Source organism: Manis javanica, chromosome 4 (genome assembly GCF_040802235.1).
Source record: "Manis javanica isolate MJ-LG chromosome 4, MJ_LKY, whole genome shotgun sequence".
Classification (NCBI taxonomy): domain Eukaryota; kingdom Metazoa; phylum Chordata; class Mammalia; order Pholidota; family Manidae; genus Manis; species Manis javanica.
Genome location: NC_133159.1, coordinates 91,700,454 through 91,721,571, shown reverse-complemented (window position 1 = coordinate 91,721,571; position 21,118 = coordinate 91,700,454). Strand labels below are relative to the sequence as shown.

Here is a 21,118-nt window from a genome sequence, read left to right as displayed (position 1 = left end):
CCACTCTGAAACTACTAGAGCTAATATCGGAATTCAGCAAAGTTGCCAGACACAAAATTAACACACAGAAATCTGTGGCTCTCCTATACACTAACAATAAACTAAGATAAATCAGGAAGACAATTCCATTCACAATAGCATCAAAAAGAATAAAATACCTAGGAATAAACCTAACCAAGGAAGTGAAAGACCTATACCCTGAAAACTACAAGACACTCTTAAGAGAAATTAAAGGGGACACTAACAAATGGAAACTCATCCACATGCTCCTGGCTAGGAAGAATTAATATCATCAAAATGGCCATCCTGCCCAAAGCAATATACAGATTCGATGCAATCCCTATCAAACTACCAACAGCATTCTTCAATGAACTGGAACAAATAGTTCAAAAATTTATATGGAAACACCAAAGACCCCGAATAGCTAAAGCAATCCTGAAAAGGAAGAATGAAGTGGGGGGGATCTCACTACCCAACTTAAAGCTCTACTACAAAGCCACTGTAATTAAGACAGTTTGGTACTGGCACAAGAACAGAGCCACAGACCAATGAAACAGAATAGAGACTCCAAACATTAACCCAAACATATATGGTCAACTAATATTTGATAAAGGGACCATGGACATTTCCCTGATAAAGGGAAATGACAGTCTCTTCAACAGATGGTGCTGGCAAAACTGGACAGATACATCTAACTGAATGAAACTGGATCACTGTCTAACCCCATACACAAGAGTAAATTCAAAATGGATCAAAGACTTGAATGTAAAGTCATGAAACCATAAAACTCTTAGAAAAAAACATAGGCAAAAATCTCTTAGACTTAAACATGAGTGACCTCTTCATGAACATATCTCCCCGGGCAAGGAAAACAAAAGCAAAAATTGAACAAGTGGGACTATATCAAGCTGAAAGGCTTCTGTACAGTAAAGGACACCATCAATAGAACAAAAAGGTATCCCACAGTATGGGAGAATATATTCATAAATGACAGATCTGATAAAGGGTTGACATCCAAAATATATAAAGAGCTCACACACCTCAAAAAACAAAAAGCAAATAATCCAATTAAAAAATGGGCAGAAAAGTTGAATAGACAGTTCTCTAAAGAAGAAATTCAGATGGCCAAAAGATATGAATAGATGCTCCACATCACTTGTCATCACAGAAATTCGAATTAAAACCACAATGAGATATCATCTCACACCAGTAAGGATGGCTACCATCCAAAAGACAAACAACAACAAATGTTGGTGAAGTTGTGGAGAAAAGGGAACCATCCTACCCTGCTGGTGGGAATGTAAATTAGTTCAATCATTGTGGAAAGCAGTATGGAGGTTCCTCAAAATGCTCAAAATAGAAATACCATTTGACCCAGGAATTCCACTTCTAGGAATTTACCCCAAGAATGCAGCACTCCAATTTGAAAAAGACAGATGCACCCCTATGTTTATCGCTGCACTATTTACAATAGCCAAGATATGGAAGCAACCTAAATGTCCATGAGTAGATCAGTGGATAAAGAAGAAGTGGTACTTATACACAATGGAATATTACTCAGCCATAAGAAAAAACAAATCCTACCATTCGCAACAACATGGATGGAGCTAGAGGGTATTATGCTCAGTGAAATAAGCCAGGTGGAGAAAGACAAGTACCAAATGATTTCACTCATATGTGGAGCATAAGAACAAAAGGAAACTGAAGGAACAAAACAGCAGCAGAAGCACAGAACCCAAGAATGGACTAACAGGTACCAAAGGGAAAGGGACTGGGGAGGATGGGTGGGAAGGGAGGGATAAGGGTGGAAAAAAAAGAAAGGGGGAATTACAATTAACATGTGGAGTGTGTGTGGGGGCACCGGGAGGGCTGTGCAACACCGAGAAGAGAAGTAGTAATTTTACAGCATCTTACTATGTTGATGGACAGTGACTGTGAATGGGGATGTGTGTGGGGGGGACTTGGTGAAGGGGGGAGCCCAGTAAACATAATGTCCTTCATGTAATTGTAGATTAATGATACGAAAATAAAATTAAAAATAAAAAGAATGCAAACTTCAGTAGATTCCCTGAGAACAGAAATGGTATTGATGAGCGAGGAGGCACCACAAGAATGTGAGCTGCAAACCTCTGTGAATTCCCTGAGGCAGGAGATGGCCTGGATGTGGGAGGAGGTGGCACAAGAGCACCGGCAGCAAGGAGCTATTGGAGACAAGACCGCAGCACTGCCAGGTGTTCTGAAGGAGGATGAGACCATCAAGCAAAAAGATGAACTTCTGAGGGATGCACAGGTGGACGTGGCACGAGAACATCAGCTGCACAGCATTGAGCTGAAGGTAAGAGAGCTTCTGAAGACTGCGGTAGCATTGCTGCGAGGCACAGTAGATAAGGTAAAGGTTGTAGCAGAGGAGGCACTTGGGGGAGGGGAGAGAAAGGTGCCATCAGCCCAGAAATGGAAGAGCTGGGGAAGGATGAAGGGGTTTTGGAGGCACTGACTCCTCCTGTATTGAAAGCACACCTAATGGTTGTAAAGAAAATAAAGACCGAGCAGCTGAAAGTTCCCTAAGGAGAGGAGCAGCCCCCTCCCCAGGTCATGGAGCACTATGGTTCACCCCTATACTCAGGCTGAGCTGATAGATTTGGGCTCTTAGGCAGATGCCCTCGGAGTCAATATCAGCTTGGCTCCTATATCTGTGGGACGTAGGGGTGGCTGGAATTGTTCTGTCTGGATCAGAGATGGGAAAGCTGGCTTCCCTGACAGTGTAGCCTGCCTTGAGGCAGTGATTGCAAAATGCACGTCAGACCCCAGGGAGTCACTGCCTCCTCAATTGGCTTATGGCTGCACTTCGCGCTGTGTGGCCGAATCCGGGTGATCTCCCATCCTCTCCTGTTAGATGGCAGACGTATGCTGTGCTCCAACAGGTGCTATGAGAGCTAGGCATAAGAAATGCCATCTATAGTCCAGACAATTATAACCTGGATAAAGAGATTTTCACTACTGGGATGAGAAATATTGTACTTCAAACATCTCCTACATCCCTCTTTGGGTCTCTAGTGGCCATTCTTTCCTCTCACTTAAGGCAGCCCATAAGCGAGGTGACATATATAGTAGCAGACATAGGAGAGGCAGAAGCAAAGAGAACCTGGAGAGAAATAAGACCTGTTACTCACAAGAAGAATTTACAGGGCCCTAAGAAGGTTACAAGGACCCAGATGTGGGTTCATTTAATATGGGCAGAAGCAGATGGAAGGAAATTAGATGGGAAGTTAAATAGGATCTTACTGGAGCTATGGCAACAGCTGAAACCAGAGTAGCAGTTCCAGCCACTAAGATCAAAGAGGCAGAGGTCAGAGACAGAGCCACAAGTCCAGCCTGTGTGTTTGCAAGACTTCCTGCTGGAGAGTGAGCCAACCTCACTTGAGCCCACACAGGAAGGTGATTGGGGAATATGGTTTGACTGAGGGAAAGGTCAAGGTACCTGCCCTGAGGGACCAGGGGGGGACAGGAGGCCACATGTTGAAAAGCTATCCATTGGTCCTCAGTGAACATACATGTCCTGGCTCTGGTGGACACTGGGGCTGAATGTTCACTGACTGACGGTAACCCTGAGTGGTTCCCCGGGACCCCCACTATCATAGATGGATATGGGAGGAAGGCTATCAGGGTGAAAAAAGCCCAAATTCCTTTGGGAATAGGGCATCTACCCCCAAAAGAGTATACTGTGTATATATCTCCTATTCCTGAGTTTATTTTGGGGATTGATATCCTGCAGGGTATATGGTTGCAGGCCACTGCAGGTGAGTTCATACTGAAAGTATGTGTGGTGAAGGCAGTTCTGAGGGGACATGCTAGGCACCCACCCATAGCTTTGCCTGTGCCTTGGCGGGTGACTAATACTAAACAATACAAACTGCCTGGAGGGCATAAAGAGATTGGAGAAACTCTCTAGGAGCTGGAAAAGGTGGGTGTTATAAAGCCCACCCATAGTCCTTTCTATTCCCCAGTGTAGCCTGTAAAAAAGCCAGATGGCACCTGGCGTATGACTGTGGATTATAGAGAACTGAATAAAGTCATACCCCGTATGCATGCTGCTGTCCCCTCTATTGCAGACCTGATGGATACCCTCAGCCATGAACTAGGAGCATACCATTATGTGGTAGATCTGGCTAATGCCTTCTTTTCCATTGACATTGAGCAGGAAAATCAAGAGCAGTTTGCCTTCACGTGGGAAGGATGGCAATGGACTTTCACCATCCTCCCACAGGGGTACCCCCACAGCCCCACCATCCATCTGTCATGGATTTGTGGCCCAGGACGTGGCTACATGGGAGAAACCGCCAACGGTGCAGCAGTATCATTATATTGATGATGTCATGCTCACATCCGATACTCTTTCAGATCTAGAAGGTGCAGCACCTAGACTGCTACAACATTTACAGGAGAAAGGATGGGCTGTGAACAGCACCAAGGTTCAGGGACCTGGTTTGTCTGTTAAATTCTTGGGGGTCGTCTGGTCAGGTAAGACCAAAGTTATACCAGAAGCAGTTCTAGACAAAGTCCAGGCCTTTCCTACCCCCACAACTGCAACATTGCTACAGGATTTCTGGGTCTTCTAGGCTACTGGACAGTGTTTATACTGCACTTGGTGCAAATTCTGAAGCCCTTATACCGATTGGTACAAAAGGGCATCAGGTGGGACTGGGATGAGACATGTGCATCTGCCTTTACTAGACCAAAACGGGCAGTCAAGGCCATGCAGGCCTTAAGTGTGATAGACCCATCAAGGGCCTGTGAGCTGGATGTTCATATCCCTGAAGATGGTTGTGGCTGGGGTCTCTGACAGAGGCTTGAATGAACTCACCAACCTGTTGGATTCTGGTCACAACTCTGGAAGAGGGCAGAGCTATGATACACTCTGAGAGAAAAACAACTGGCTGCTGTGTATCACACCTTGCTGGCTACAGAGCCCATCACTGGAATGGCCCCGATAAAGGTAATAACCACCTATCCCATCTTGGGGTCGGTACAAGACTGGACCCAAAAGCCAAGGAGTGGTGTGGCACAAACTCTCACACTAGCCAAGTGGGTGCTTACCTATAGCAGTGTAGTGCCCTCTCTAGTAGCCCCTTGAGTGAAGAACTCCAACACTTGTTGAGGTCAGTGACATATACTAGTGAAAAGCAGGAAGAACTTACTTTTGAACCATTAGTAGCAGAGAGTCCCTATCAGGAGGGAAGAGCCCCTGTACCCGAAGATGTATGGTACACAGATGGCTCCAGCCATGGCAGCCCCCAAAATGGAGGGCCATAGCTTTCCATCCTAAGACTGAGACAATATGGATGGAAGATGGTGAGGGGAAGAGCAGCCAATGGGCAGAGTTGTGGGCTGTGTGGCTTGTGATCAGCCAGGATCCCTCCCCTATAGTTGTCTGCACTGATGGCTGGGCTGTCTATCATGGTTTGACCCTGTGGCTCCCAACCTGGTACCATGCCAACTGGCTGGTTGGTCACCGACCCTTGAGGGGCAAGAATTATGGCAAGACTTATGGGCCTGTGGTCAGACCAAAATAATTACAGTGTACTATGTGACAGGTCATTTCCCACTGGCATCCCCAGGAAATGATGAGGCAGATAAATTGGCCCAGATACATTGGTTAGAAGGAAAGCCTGCCTCTGATGTCACCCAATGGTTACATCAGCGTTTGTTGCATGCAGGGGAGAAGACAATATGGGCTGTAGCCCATCAGTGGGGCTTGCCTTTGACCTTCAAAGAAGTTAGTAGAGCCCGGAAGGAGTGTGTCGTGTGCTCCAAAATAGACTTCACCAAGTTCCACAGCAACATGGAACAATAGCTAAGGGGCCCATATCCCTCATCAGGTGGCAGATAGTCTATATCAGGCCTCTACCTGTGTCAGAAGGATAATGGTATGTGATGACTTGTGTGGCCACAGCTACTGGACTTCTGCTTGCTTTTCCTACCCGTTGTGCAGAGCAGCAGGTGACCAAAAGAGGCCTGGAGCATCTCTTTGCTGCCTGTGGCTGACCACAGGTGATTGAGAGTGATCAGGGCACCCATTTTGCTGGACATACACTGCAAGAATGGATACGACAGCTGGGAAGCAAGTGGAAGTTTCAGGTGGTATACAATCCTACAGCAGCAGGCATGATAGAGAGGCACAATGGCTTGTTAAAATCTGGACTAAAGTCAGATACCAATAGTCTGCGGGGATGGTCAGTCCGCTTATGGACTGCATTACAGTGTTTGAATGGGAGACCCCGAAATCAAGCCCTGAGCCCTGTAGACATGTTAACACACATGGCTGCCTCCCTATACAACTGCAAGCACAAACCAAGGAAGAATCACTGAAGTTGAGGTTTGGCCACCAGAATATTATCTTGCTGCCAGCACCAACTGCACTGAACCCCGGAGACTCCATTGAGTGGATGTGGCCTTGGACCTTTCGACACATGGACCCATGATGGCTGGCTCTCCTGGCACCTTGGGGACAAGGCCTGGAAGTTGGCCTCCTGTGTATTCCTGGAATAGCAGCAGAGTGGCCCCCAAAGGTCACAGTAGTATATCCTGAATGGCCAGAAGGTAAGAGCATCTTACCAGGGAGTTTTGTTTTGTCATTATGACCAGTGTATGCATCTCTAGCAGCACTATATATAGACCCTTCAGTAACCCCCATGGGGAGAGGAGTAAAAGTATGGTATACTAGACCTGGGAGGGACCCCCTTCCTGGTACAGTCCTATTACAGGACCACTCTCTTGCATGCATCCTACTTGATGGACAAGAGTTGCCTATGTTGGTGACATTAAAACATGTGTCTTATCGCCCCTAAAGTCTTTGTGGATTGGGAACTTCCTCTGGCTTGAGGATTATTATAATTTTTGTATCAAAATCTTGCTGTATCTTAATTTTTACTATCTCTAAGTTGTTATCCTCTGTTGCTATTGTGGAATCTGGTTACAGTGCTCCAGCTTTCTCACACAGGGACCTTTGCGGAATATTGAAAACTTGTAGATTGTAAGGTGAGAATTCTGGAGGGGTGGAGTGTGGGGAAGTTGGGGTTCCTATGGCCAGGATCCTCGCTGCATTTAAACCACCTGATGATGTAACTGGCCTGTTGCTAGGCTACTGCTTCCACACCTTTAGGCAATAAGCTATTATTGAGCTATATAGAGAGCTTGGCCCAGTGCTCTGGGAAGAGGCAGAGATGCTAGTGCTCGACCTACCACTGGAGAACAAGCTGGGTAATAAACCCTTTCACCCCAAGGACATTTTGCTGTTGATTCCTTTGGTCACACTGAATCCATAGCAAACTTCCCCAGGCTGAAACCCATTGGCAAGACACCATTTCAACTCCTGAGCTCTCTATGGAACTGTCTGAGGGCCTATGGCCTCTGTGGCAACTATGCATTGAAATTCAGCTTATCCGTCTGCTGGTCCTGCTTTCTCCACTTCCTTTCAAGTGTTGTTCCCCAGTATACTTACCTATAATCTCTTAATATGTATCTGCTTCTCAGTTTCTGTATAAAGGGAACTTTACCTAAAAGAGTCAGTACTGGAAGTTACCTAGAAAGTAGGCTCTAAAATAGGACTCTGGACATGCATTATCTGTTGGTCAGATAATCCTGGCACATTGTGGTGGTATATGTTAAGAATTTTACTGGTGGTTGTCTTGCCAATGGGTTTCGGCCCTGGGCAAGTTTGCTATGGATTCAATGTGACCAAATAAATTGACAGCAAAATGTTCTTGAGGTGAAAGGGTTATACCCAACTTTATTTCAGGGTGGCAGGTCAGTCACTAGAATCCCATTCACTCAGAGCAAGTCTGCAGGCAGCAAGCCAGTCTCTGCCTCCAGGTCCTTCTGTCTGTACAGCCATCCTCTGGGACCCTCTGACCACACAGCTGTCCTCTGGACCTCTCTGCACAGTTGTCCCACACAGCCATCCTCTGGGCCTCTGTCCTTGGCGCTGCCACCACTCCAGCCTCTGCTCTGCTCTCCTGCAGCCTTGTAGCTCTGCCACCATGTTGTGCCCATAGCACTGGGTGGAGCTCTTTATATAGAGTCAACAGCCATGTAGTGCCCACAGGTGTGCAGTGAGCTAGTCAACCAGGGCCAGGTGAGAATCCTGGCCACAGGAACTCTCATTTTATCCACAGTGGTGAACTGGGTAGGAAGGAATTCATTAATGCTTGCACTATCTCAAGTGTTTGAGAGGTACAAGGAAATTAATAATTCTAAAGACTATCAAATCAAATGGCTGTTTCTGTGCAACATTGATGCTTTGGGGAAAAACAGGCTGAGAGTGATTAATAATTAATTGAAGGGAAAGTGTAAACATTACAGGGTTTCCTTAGTAGCATATAAAGAGACTCTCATTGCCTACAGCCAGAGGGCAGACAAGCTGAAGATGAGACCCAAAAATTAATTTCAAGGGTAGCAGAACTCCGGAGGTTGAATTCTTAATCATAGGAGGTTTTCTGCAGCAAACTAAGGGCTCTGATGGAGAAGAACTAGGGCCCTGAAACTTGGATGGAGGTACCTGATGAAGCCCTTAAGACTTTGGAACCCAGAACACTTCTCTGGGCTTGTAGAAAAGAAAAACTCCTCCCTGATAAACTAGCAAACTCCCTTGCTTGAGGGTGCCATGTAGAGATTTCTGTCTCACAGAAAACATGAGGCTATTCTGAGCTTGGTGCGAGAGGAAAAGGATTACATGCTGATAGTTACAGGATCCAGCCAACACATACAGGCAGGAGTTGTGCAAGTATATGTGGAACTGGACCTTGAAGTTGCTAAATCAAGGGAGTTGGATTGTAAAGTTTGATAAGGGGAAGTTCACCAATATGGAAATACTTTCCCATGATAAGAATTTAAAGCCCAACAGAAGACTTCTAGTGCTATCATGCTGTGAGGAGGGCTGCTGAAAGCTGGAAAAATGATGGCGTACATTACAATGAGTAGAAATGCATGTCACATGGTGGAGGAGGGATCAAAAGACTGGGAGAAATGGGCATTGCATATAAACTATATAAGCCCAGAGTACACACCAGCTGACCATGATCCACAGGGAGCCTGAAGGGCATGCCATTTACCATGTGATGAAAAGTATGCTGGTTAGAATAGTATTAGTATTATTGAGGAACTCAGTGGTAGGTCTCTTCTGTAGGCCACTGCTAAGGTTAATAGATAATGCTTTAAAACCAGATTCCCTAGTGGTAGTGGGTATGATGGGATCCCAAAATAAGACAAGGCAATCACAACTACATGGTGGCTGCTCCAAAACATGCTGCCACATTGTTGCTGCTGTGAACTAAGACAGAGGTGCTGGTGAAGCCAGTAATAATCAGGCAACCCAAAGACAGGCTTTTGTTTAATTCTGCAGCTGCTGCCTTCAATGCTAAACTATGTGGCTGGCTGAGCTGGTCTTTCGTGGCACTAGAGCTGTAACCCATACACATTCCCGTAAGGCTGGGAGACCCTCAAATCATTACCAGATTATGGTTTCTCAAGCACTTTATGAGCCTTTGTGACTTTGATCAGGACACAGATGTCTCAGTTTACACACACACACACACACACACACACACACACACACACACACGTGCACACACACCCACTCATACACCACTCAGCACAACCATTTCTCACATGGTGTGGGTAAAGTGAAGGTTCTTATGGCCAGGATCCACCTGAACCTAAACTACTTGATGTAACTGGCCTGCTGTTAGGCTACTGCTTCCACACACTAGGCAATGAGCTAGTATTGACTGAGTCACTATACAGAGAGCTCTGCCCTGTGCTCTGCACGGGAGCAGAGACAGAGGAGGGTTACAGACCTGTAGACTGTTGGATACAGACATAATTCTAGTGCTCGACCTATTGCTGGGAGAACAAGCCAGGTAATAAACCCTTTCACCCCAAGAACATTCCATTGTCATTCCTCAGTCTCACTGAATCCATAGTGAACTTGCCAAGGGCTGAAACCCATTGGCAAGATATACAGCTACTTGGTGGTTTTGGAACTGGATCAGATCATCTGATCAGGCTCCTCTCTCTAAAAAAGAAGAGGTTGGGATTGTAAACATTTTCTTCCCAATTGGGTTTTCATAGCTTATACTTTTCTTACATTATTCCCAGAAAATTGAATTCTACATACCGAGAAATCCAAAATGAAGCAATCTCAATTTAAGAAAAAACAAAACAAAAATAAATAAAATGTGTTATAATCTTTCTCCAAAGCAACAGGTAGTCATTGTCACATATCTGTTGTGTAAAGGCCATGTGAGAGATTCCTCCCAGAGCAAATAAAAAACAAGGAGACTTACATCTCTGTGTTAGATCTGGAGAGTCTGGTAGTTTAAATACCAGGTTTGTGCTAATAGCACTAGGCAAATATTTAATGTGCCACCTTACCAGACATTTTTTAACAAACATATTAACTTTATTGGTTAGAAAGGAAAGACAAATTAGATATAACTGAAAATAAGTTAATTATTATGGTATGCTGTCAAATTAATTCAAAAAGATAATTCAGTCTAATAACTTGCTTCATTTATTTCATTATTTAATACATTTTCAGTTTAATTTTCACCTGTTTGCTATAAACTTTATATATATATATATATATATATATATATATATATATATATATATATATATATATATATACTTATTTTTTAAAGCAGAAGATTATAGAGGCAAAGTAAATCATGGTAATATTGCAGTTGAAATTAAATGTTAGAACTTTGTCTATGATGATGAATAAGAAGTGAAGTCAAAGTTTAAATTGAGTATTTTCCCCTGAAGTACACAGATTGGTTGTCTGCATTTGATAAATATTTTTTTATAATTGCTGAAATCATATTTTAGACTGCCTCTATGAATATGTCCTCCCTGGAATATTTTAAATCTTTCAATGTGTTTATTAGATGCCTATATTATAAAGTGTGAAATGATTGTTTAATGAACTTTTTCTTCTACTATGATGCCCCCACCCACAAAACTACACTGCAGTGAAAGCCATGTGTCATAAATAGAACATTCCTGAAGACTCTGATACAGCATCATTTAAAAACTTTAAATTGCAAGCAGCTGATGAATGAGGTCCCAGACATAAAGGCTTCAGCTCCTGTTTCATTGGGTGCCAGAGTACAGCCTATTTGATACAGGAATGCAGTATTTCAAAAGCAAAATCTGGTGCTGCTGCACACAGCAGTGTATGATGGAAAACGTTAGGAGGCTCATGACTTCTGCAAAGATGGGACTGATTTTTTGGTTGGGGATGGAAGTTTCGAATCAAAGGACAGGGACTTTAAAATCATCCAGTGACTGCAATAAAACTCAGAAATTGCTGTTTGAGACATGTTAAAAAACAAAGGCCCATTAAAGAAAGACACAGAAGTACTCAACCCTGCAAAGAGAGAAATATCATTTACTAGTAGGGACTAGTGGCATGCATTTTGCAGAGTGTATTGGAAGAAGAAAAATCTCCTCAGTGATGCAGCCAAGGGCTGTCGATCATTGCCTTTACCTCTACCTGGTAATTTTTTTGCAGGTGTAGGAATTTCAAGGTAAAAAAAAAAAGAAACAGAGGTAACTCTGAAGGGAAATGTTGGCATGCACCTGTAGGTCACACTTAAATGTTTTAAAGGATTATTAGTAGAAAAAAAGAAGGAAATGGCAAGAAGCAGCATATTCTGTGCAATGCTTTGCAAGATATATTGTTAATGGCATTCCTGATAATTTGCTTTAAACATTTCTCTGTTTTATAACCATAGATTTGGGGGTGGGTTTGAGGATGGAAAGGGCATACAGAATGGATAGTCCACTTAATCTTGATAAATCTCTGGTACGCTTTTTTACATTTTTTTCCCAAAGCAAAACAGAACCAAATACTTAAGCTTTACATTATAGTATCAAAGCCAAAAATAAACAAAACCTATTGTAGTACAGAATAACTAATGATCTTTCATTATAACTACTTTTGGCCTCATCTAAAAAAATCACAAAGTTTTAAGCATGAAGGACATAAAACTGAAAATACAAATTCATACTACAATGGTACTCACCAGTAAAAGAAACAAATTGCTGCAATTAAACCATGTCCTTGATGACCTTACCTAGCTTCATGGAGAATTAGAATTACAGCAGGGATTGCTATTGAAATAAAATTGCAAATTTCTCTTTTATTACAAAATGAAGTATGAAGCTACTGCAGTTCAGATTGTCTCTTAATTTCAGCAAACAAATATTAGATGTTTATTACTTGCCAAGCAATGTGTAAGTTATCAGGATAAAAGTGTAAATATGATACTATTTCCTGCCCTCAGCTTGCTTATAATGCCCCTGTAAAGTCAGAGATTTGTACAACAGTTCCGTAAATAGTGCCTAGTATCCATGCCATATTGGTAAAGTTGTGAACTAACCCGACTGCAAAGATGCAACCAAAGAAAGCTAAATTTTTTTTTTAAGCCATGGATCTTGAAAATCATGAATACGTAGACTGGGAAGGAAGAGATGCTGTCAATCACCAGCTTGACGATCAAGCAGAAACAGAGAAGAGGAATGAGAGGGATTGCCAACTTGCATCAGGTTTTTTACAATATGGTTTCACTATTTGAACGGAATTGAATTCTAAGATTATTGGAAATACCATAGAAGGGCTATCCTCACCCCCCACAAAATCATAAACAGTTTTTGAATTATCTGATACTTTGTACAATCCACGCCTCAGCTCCTCTCCATTAAAATAAAGACTTGCTTTCCATTTCCTCCCTGTCAGTGTGATTAAAAGGTGAACACATATTATTTAGCCCCAGGCAACATCTTGCACAGTATCTCTGGCATTCAGTAGGGAATTATTTTGCAGTTAATGAACTACTGAAAACATTTCAAGCCAGGCAAAATCTGTTATCAAGTTCATTTGCTACTTTTCAAATATATTCTCATTATTTTTGGCACATGAGGGAAATGCCAGTTTTAAAAAAGCCATTTAAAGCTAACAACTGTTTCTAATCAAACTTGGTTGGAGGGTGAAGGCAACGTAAAGAGCAAAGTATTAAAACAGCACCGTCCCAAACAGAATCATGAGCACACACTCCACTGTTAAACCCTCTCATGAGAGCAGGAATAAGCAAATGGCTTTGAATTTTGCTTAGAAAGTATGAGCAAGTGTTTTTAGAAACTGAAGACAGAATATTCATTGGAAAGTTATCAAAAAGAGAGTGACTTGTTATTTTCTTTTTTTCCAAAATACAAAATTTTTTTGTTTTTCATAGCAAAAATACTTCATGCTAAATGCAAAACTCCAAACAAGTACGAAGAAGAAACTAGCTCCCATGAATTTCACTAAGAACACTGTGTGTCATTCCCTCTGCTGCGGCCACCCTGACCTCCTGCTCCTCCTGAACCACCCAGCAAACTCCCCAACCTGGGGCTTTGGCATTTGCAACTGGAATTGTATTCTCTGGATATTTAGTGCTTGTTCTGCACTACCTCACTTCTTACAGTTTTCTACTTAAGACCTTAGAAAGTCCCATATTCACTCTGAAACACCGATTCCCCACTTCACTGCTCTCTATTACCCTTTCCCACTGAGAGCACATACGTAATTTACCCAAGTCCACACAGCTAGTAATGGCAGACTCACGGCTCACTCAGACTCTCTGCTGTAGGTCTCTCTCTCTCTCTATATATATATAAATCTGTGTCTATACATCACATTTACTTTAATCAATCCATTATTGTTGAATACTTAAATGGTCTTCATAGTTTCACAATTGTAGTCACTGCTGTGAATACTTACCTGGTTATCTTCTTAGAGTGAATGTTTACATATGAGGTTGCCAGATCAAAGGGTAGGCACATTTTGAAGGCATTTAAATCATTTACACATTTCTGTACAGAAATTCGGTCCTGACTTCCACCAATAGAGTCTGGGGGCTTTGTTGCTGCGCCCTGCCCCTTGTCCGGGTCCTGCCCCCTGCCCGGGTCCTGCCCCTGTGGCCAGCACTTGCCGGTTATTGGCGGGCAGCAGGGTGGTTGGGCCGTGAGCTGTGCACCGATGCTGCCTGAATAAACTTCCGACCCTTTCATATCTTTGCTTACTCAGCTATATAATCTTTAGACAAGTTATTTAAACTCCTTGTCTTCCATTTTGTATTATATATTAATATACTTTTTTATTATACATTTATACATTTTTATCCTTTCAGTTTCTTTTTGTCTTTTATCTGGGTTTATGGTATTTGTTTTCCATACACTATACTTGTTTTTAATTTTAGTTGGAGGGGGCTGTTTTTATAGTTTTGTTTCAGGTTTTATATAATCAAATTTATCAGATGTTGCTTTATTTCTGCCTAAGTATGAAAACTATAACTCAGAAGGATATAGGCTCTTTATTATTATGTTTTCCTCAGTATTTTTGGACTGTTCTTTTGCTTGAAAATCTAGTCTGTATTCATGAATACATATTCTAGTAGAGTTGATGCCTGCACAACACAGGGGTTGGGTCATTAGTCCCCTCACAACCATGCATTTGAAAATCTACATATAACTTTTGGCTCCCCCAAAACTCAACTGCTAATAGCCTGCTATTGACTGAAAGTCTGACAAATAACATAAACTCCCTATTAACACACATTTTGTATGTATTATATACTGTATTCTTGCAATAAAGTAAGCTAGACAGAAGAAAAGGTTATGAAAGTCATAAGAGAAAATACATGTACAGTACTGGACTGTATTTATTGAAAAAATCTGCTCATAGGTGGACCCAGGTAATTCAAACCTATAATGTTCAAGAGTCAACTCTATAACTTAAAAAGTACAAGAGGATTTGTTCCTTTTGGGAAAATCAAACATGAAACAAATGTACAAAATAAAGGGTGGAAGTTCTCATCTGCTTTCACCAATTCTAAGACTAATTGTTATTAACACTTTCTTGTATATCCTCTGCACTTCCTCTGATATATGAATTCTATCCATTATTTTGCAACTTACTCCTCACTTAAAAATATGTAGCATAATCCTTCTATATCAGTATATTGAGATAAAACTTACTCTTTTACTTGCTTGGGATTAAATGAGAGTTCCTGTGGCCAGGATTCTCACCTGGCCCTGGTTGACAAGCTCACTGCACACCTGTGGGCAATACATGGCTGTTGACTCTATCTAAAGAGCTCCGCCCAGTGCTCTGGACATGACATGGTGGCAGGGCTGCAAGGCTTCAGGACAGCACAGCAGAGACTGGAGTGGTGGCAGCATTAAGAACAGAGGTCCAGAGGACAGCTGTGTGGGACGACTGTGCAGAGAGGCCTGGAGGATGGCTTTGTGGGAGGGCTGTGCCGACAGAGGGGCCCAGAGGCAGAGACCAGCTTGCTGCCTGCAGACTCGCTCTGAGTGAACAGGATTTTAGTGACTGAACTGCCACCTGGAAATAAAGTTGGGTATAACCCTTTCACCCCAAGAACGTTTTGCTGTCATTTTCTTTGGTCACATTGAATCCATAGCGAACTTGCCTGGGGCTGAAACTCATTAGTAAGACACTTGCCTATATAGATTTCCATAATTTGAAAAATGTTAAAATTGATTTAATTATTAAGTGGTAAACCTGTAGGCTGACTCCAGTTTTTGCTACTGTACATTTTTCAGCAATTATTTTTTACATATATCTTTGCACATTTGTGCCAATATTAATGGATGATGGATACCAAGATAATCAACTGATAACTCAGATGATATGTTTATTTAATAGTTTTGTAGAAACTGTTAGATTGCACCAATTTACACTTCCATTCGTAGTGGAAAGTGTGTCTATTTTCCACTCTGGCAAATGTTGGGTATTTACAGTCTAATCTGAATCAAATGTAAGTAAATTATTTTTCTTATCCTAAATGTAGTAGTAGGAATTTCTTTTTATATTTTGATGTCCAGATCACATGAAGATCTATCCTAGACATGTGTCCCTGAGGGAACATTTTTTATGTTAAGTATTTGATATTTTTTCTTTCATTATTTCTATTTTCATTTGTAGAATACTTACACTGCTTGTGAAATTTCTATTAGATTGATATTGAATCTTTCAGATCTATACTCCATGCCTTTTAAATTTTCTTTACAGTTTTACATTATTTTCAATTCGTACTATACTTTGGAAAAAAGTTATCTTCTAGATTACCAATTCCATTTTATGGGTTATTAACTCATTCTTTAAGTAGAGATTTGAAATTATTTGTACAATCAATTTTTAACTTTCAAGAACTAAAATTATATCTTTTCCTGTATTAGTTACTACCAGTTTTCCACCATTTCATCACTCTCTGCTTTGCCAACAAAATACGGAATGGCGATGTTTCATTTTCCAGCCTCCCCTGAAGCTAAATGTGGCCATATGAGGTGCTCTGGTAAATGTTTAACACCTGATTCTCTGAAAGAAAAGAGCTGTTCTTTGCAGCTTTCGCTGATTCCATGGTGTAAGTACTCTCAGCTGAAATTACTTAAGGTTAAGTCCCTTAATTCTTTTTTTGGGTGCAAAGCTTATTCTTGAATCTTATCAGTGAACATGTTCTCCATTATATATTTCAGTAGTTAATTTTACAGGGCTCACTGAGAACAAACATCACAGCCGGGCATATGACTGAACTCATCCTGAGTGAACAACCTACTGACTAGGTCTTGGTTTACTCTCACTCCACCTGCAGTGATAAACCTAGACCTTGGGTCTAGATTCCCTGAAGGCAATTCTATTTCACTCAGAAGTTACCCTATTTATTTGGCCTTATCGGATTGCATGTCTTTTTGTGCTCTAAATCTGTCATTAATCCAGTGTAATTCCATTTATATTTTCAGAATATTTTTCAGTGTTGCTCAGTTGATAACCCCTTCTTGGTGTTCCACCAACTATGGGTTGCTTTTATATTTATATTCTTTTATCATTGAAATTATCTTTCAGAAGAGAAGAGGATATAGTTCACTATACTGAACTGGAAACAGGTGAACTTTAGAATCAGATAAGTAACAGTTTCAAAAATTCAGATGTTCAATAGATTTCATGAATGTGGTGTGTAAAGAAAAAGAAAGACATTAAGGTTATAAATTATAGTACTACTTTGTAAACCTCTTAGTACTTGTAAAGACTTAAGATTATTTGATGAAGACTTTCCATGTCATTAATATTTGAGAATACCCTTGTGTTTCATAACATTTTTTAACTGCCTATTTTATAATTTGTTTGCTTATTTTTTGTTGGTTGCTGCAATCTTAATTTAGTTTTAATTTTTAATTACAGTTTAATTTTAACTTTTAAGCAATATCATGATTGTGGGGAAAATGTAAGTCCCTATGGCCAGCATCCTCACCTGACCCTAAACTACTTGATGATGTAACTGGCCTGCTGCTAGGCTACTACTTCAACACCTGTATGTGATGAGCTATTACTGACTGAGTCACTATATAAAGAGCTCTGCCCAGTGCTCTGAGAGGAGGCAGAGATTCAAAAGGATTATGGACCTGCAGACTGCTGGGTGCAGACATGATTCTAGTTCAACTGCTGTGAGAATAAAGCCAGGTGTAAACCCTTTTACCCCAAGAATGTTCCATTGTCATTTCTTGGTCTCATTGAATCCATAGAGAACTTGCCCAGGGCTGAAACCCTCAGGCAAGACAATGATGGACTTTGCTTACATTTATAGTTAATCCTTAATATAATTTTGTAGAAATTAATCAGGCCAACAATTTCTATTTATCAAATAAATATTGGTTTAAATAGCCAAATTAATTAGATAGTGGTATTTCAGATAGAGATGCTAAATAAAAGGAGAATTGGCCTTAGGAGTTAAGTAGATGTGATACTAATCTTAAGAATACCATCCAATCTCTGTATTCCTCAATTTCCCTGGATGTAAAATGGAGATTGTAATGTCTTGCTCATGAGATTGTCGTGAAGATTAAATGAAATGCAGTGTGCACAACACTGTGCTTGGTAAAGAGTGATTTGTCAGTCACATTCAGGTACAGGTTGTACACTGCAGTTATACAATGCACACCTGTGTGGTCATATGTATAAACTCTGGCTTGAAATACATGCTTACTCTTTATATCAATATACTACTATTGTAGATACCAAAGATTTTTAATTCTTTTTTCATTAGTGTTCTGAACTAAAATATATAGCCAATTATCACAGTTTTCATCAAGTTATATTTTCTTGGGTCTAACTTAAAATTTGAATTTCATCTTTGATTTTTTACAAGTAAGCTCTGCTTTATGGTAACTGGCTTCATGAATATTTGCTCAGCATTTTTCAATGGAGCTTTTGTATATTTAAAAAAATCATTGAAATTTTTCTCCCACCCTTCCTGACTTCTCCAGATTATTTGAGAAGGCAGAGTTGACTTTCTGAATAATTATGCATTTTGTGGATAATTATGTGAGAAAACACTTGTTTTCTGTTTTTCTATTTTAATCTAACATGGTAACTCTTGAGATAAGATCATATATACCAAGAAGAATTTCTATTTTCACTGTTAGAGAATATAAAAAGTAAGTAGGCTATCACTCAGTTCTGAAGCAATATTGAATACCTACCATGTAGCAGACTTTCTTCTGGGGGAGTGGCAAACGAGACATAAATAGTCCCTAATCCTCTGCATCTCATATTCTATAAAAAGGATAACAAGAGTAACTTGAAAAGTTTTCATAGCCAAACAGTTCTATTTTTCATTGAAACCATACATGAAAATTCTATTACTCAATGAGAAGGTGTTCAAATGAATGGCATATTTAAACACTCACAACAGAGGGAAACCTGATAGTAGATAGTTATTCTTGCCCAATATCTACATATATTGAGAAATAGATCATGAGCTCCCTGTCCAACTTTATATGAACACTCCAGCCTTTAGAAGAGCAGGCTTGCCAGAACAGCCCTGTCACTGAAATTATCTTCCATTGAAATCTTCAGCATTTCCTAATCTGAAAAATGATATGAACCAGAATATTTACTTTTCCCTGAAAATTATCCGCTATCCCAGGGAAGAATCTCTGTTTGTGTTTTTGTTTGTTTTTTCAACAATAGGGAAGAATGTTTGAAAAGTATTACATTTACATATAAATAAAATTTATATCATATTCTAACATATACATATAATAAGTGTAATGAATACAATGTATTAACATATACAAATAAATTTATATATTTTTATGCTGTCTGGACATGCTACATATTCCATAAAAGCCTCTTTACCCATCTTGCATTTTAAGTTTCAATTCCATATTAAAATTTTTATTGTATCATTTAAATATTAAAACTCAATCTTATGGACAGAAAAATGTACAGTAAAGCATTTTATTCTGGTATGATCTTACCATAAAGAATGATGGAATACCCTTGATTGGATATGGTAGTTTTTGAACACAGCATGAAATTGAATTGACCTTTTAGGCAAATTAATTTCACTATTGGCTCATATTGAATTTGTGGTAAAGAAAGCTTTTCTAGGCTTCTTCACATGCATTGATGTCAAATCAGTCTAATGATCTGCCTGGCTCCTGTCCCCATCACATACCAACCCTGAGAGAATTGAGAGCCCTCACAAACTTTAAAAATCTATATTTGGGGCTGGGCAATTTACCATTTGTTAATCCATGATTATGTCACCTGCATTTGTAACTTTTTTAATTTGTTCTTTAAAATGAAGTTTTCCCAGACAAGTCAGTATTAACAACTGCCATCATCTCTTCTCTAAGTCCTAAGACCACTTTCTTCATTTCTCATCTCAAGTTTTACTCTTAAACAATTTGTGTCTCATCAATGTATTCCTGTTTATTCCCACTCTTCCCTGTGCATCCTGAACTGTTTTATTTTCCTGATAGAGATATAGCTCTTGACACATAAGTATATATCTCAGGCTTATGTTGATGACATATTCTGGTCTATTTTAAGCTCCTTACCTTAGTTGCCCTTAATTACATACTTTTACTTTAGTCTTACTTCTAAATCTCTTTTTATTTGAAGTATAATTGATATGCAATGTCCCATTACTTTCAAGGGTACATCATAGCAACTTAATATTTTTATACATTACAAAATGATCTCCATGATAACTCTAGTTACCTTGTGGCACCATACATGATTGTTATTTGGGGTCTTTTGTAGTTCCATACACATTTTAAGATTCCTTGTTTTAGTTTTTTGAAAAATGCCATTGGTGTTTTGATAGGGAGTACACCGAGTCTGTAGATTGCTTTGGGTTGTATAGATATTTTAACAATATTAATTCTTCCAGTCCATGAGTATGGAATATCTTTTCATTTCTTTGTGTTGCCAGCAATTTCTTTCAACAATATCTTATAGTTTTCAGAGTATGGGTCTTTCACCTCCTTGGTTAAATTTATTCCTAGGTATTTTATTCTTTTGATGTGACTGTAAATGGGGTTGTTTTCTCAATTTCTCTTTCCCAATGCTTGTTATTAGTGAATAGAAATAAAATTGATTTCTGTATGTTAATTTTTCATACTGTGAGTTTACTGAATTCATTGATTAGTTCTAACAATTGTTTGATGGTCTTTAGAGTTTTCTATATATAGTTTTATGTCATCTGCAAATAGTGACAACTTTACTTCTTCCTTACCGATTTGAATGCTTTTTAGTTCTTTTTTCTTGTCTGATTGCTACAGCTAGAACATCCACTACTATGTTGAGTAAAAGTAATAAGGGTGAGCATCCTTATCTTGTTCCTAATCTTAGAAGAAAAGCTTTCAGCATTTCACCATTAAGTATGATGTTAGCTGTGGGTTTGTCATATATGGCCTTAATTATATTGAGGCAGATTTCTTTTATACCCACTTTGTTGAGACTTTTTATCATAAATGAATGTTGAATTTTGTCAAATCCTTTTCTCCATCTACTGAGATGATCATTGATGTTTATCCTTCATTTTGTTAGTGTGATGTGCCAAAATGAATGATTTGTATATGTTGAATGCTCTTTGCTTCCTTGTAATAAATCCCACATGATCATGGTCTATGATCCTTCAACATATTGTTGAATTCTGTCTGCTAATTTCCTTGAGGATTTTTGCATCTATGCTCATCAGGTATATTG

The 21,118-nt window shown here is 39.9% G+C and overlaps 1 pseudogene; it reads left to right on the top strand.

The window, feature by feature from the left end:
• Positions 1-2,089: 2,089 nt before the first annotated feature.
• LOC108395209 (BRISC complex subunit Abraxas 2 pseudogene) overlaps positions 2,090-21,118 on the top strand; it is a 61,227-nt pseudogene continuing 42,198 nt past the window's right edge.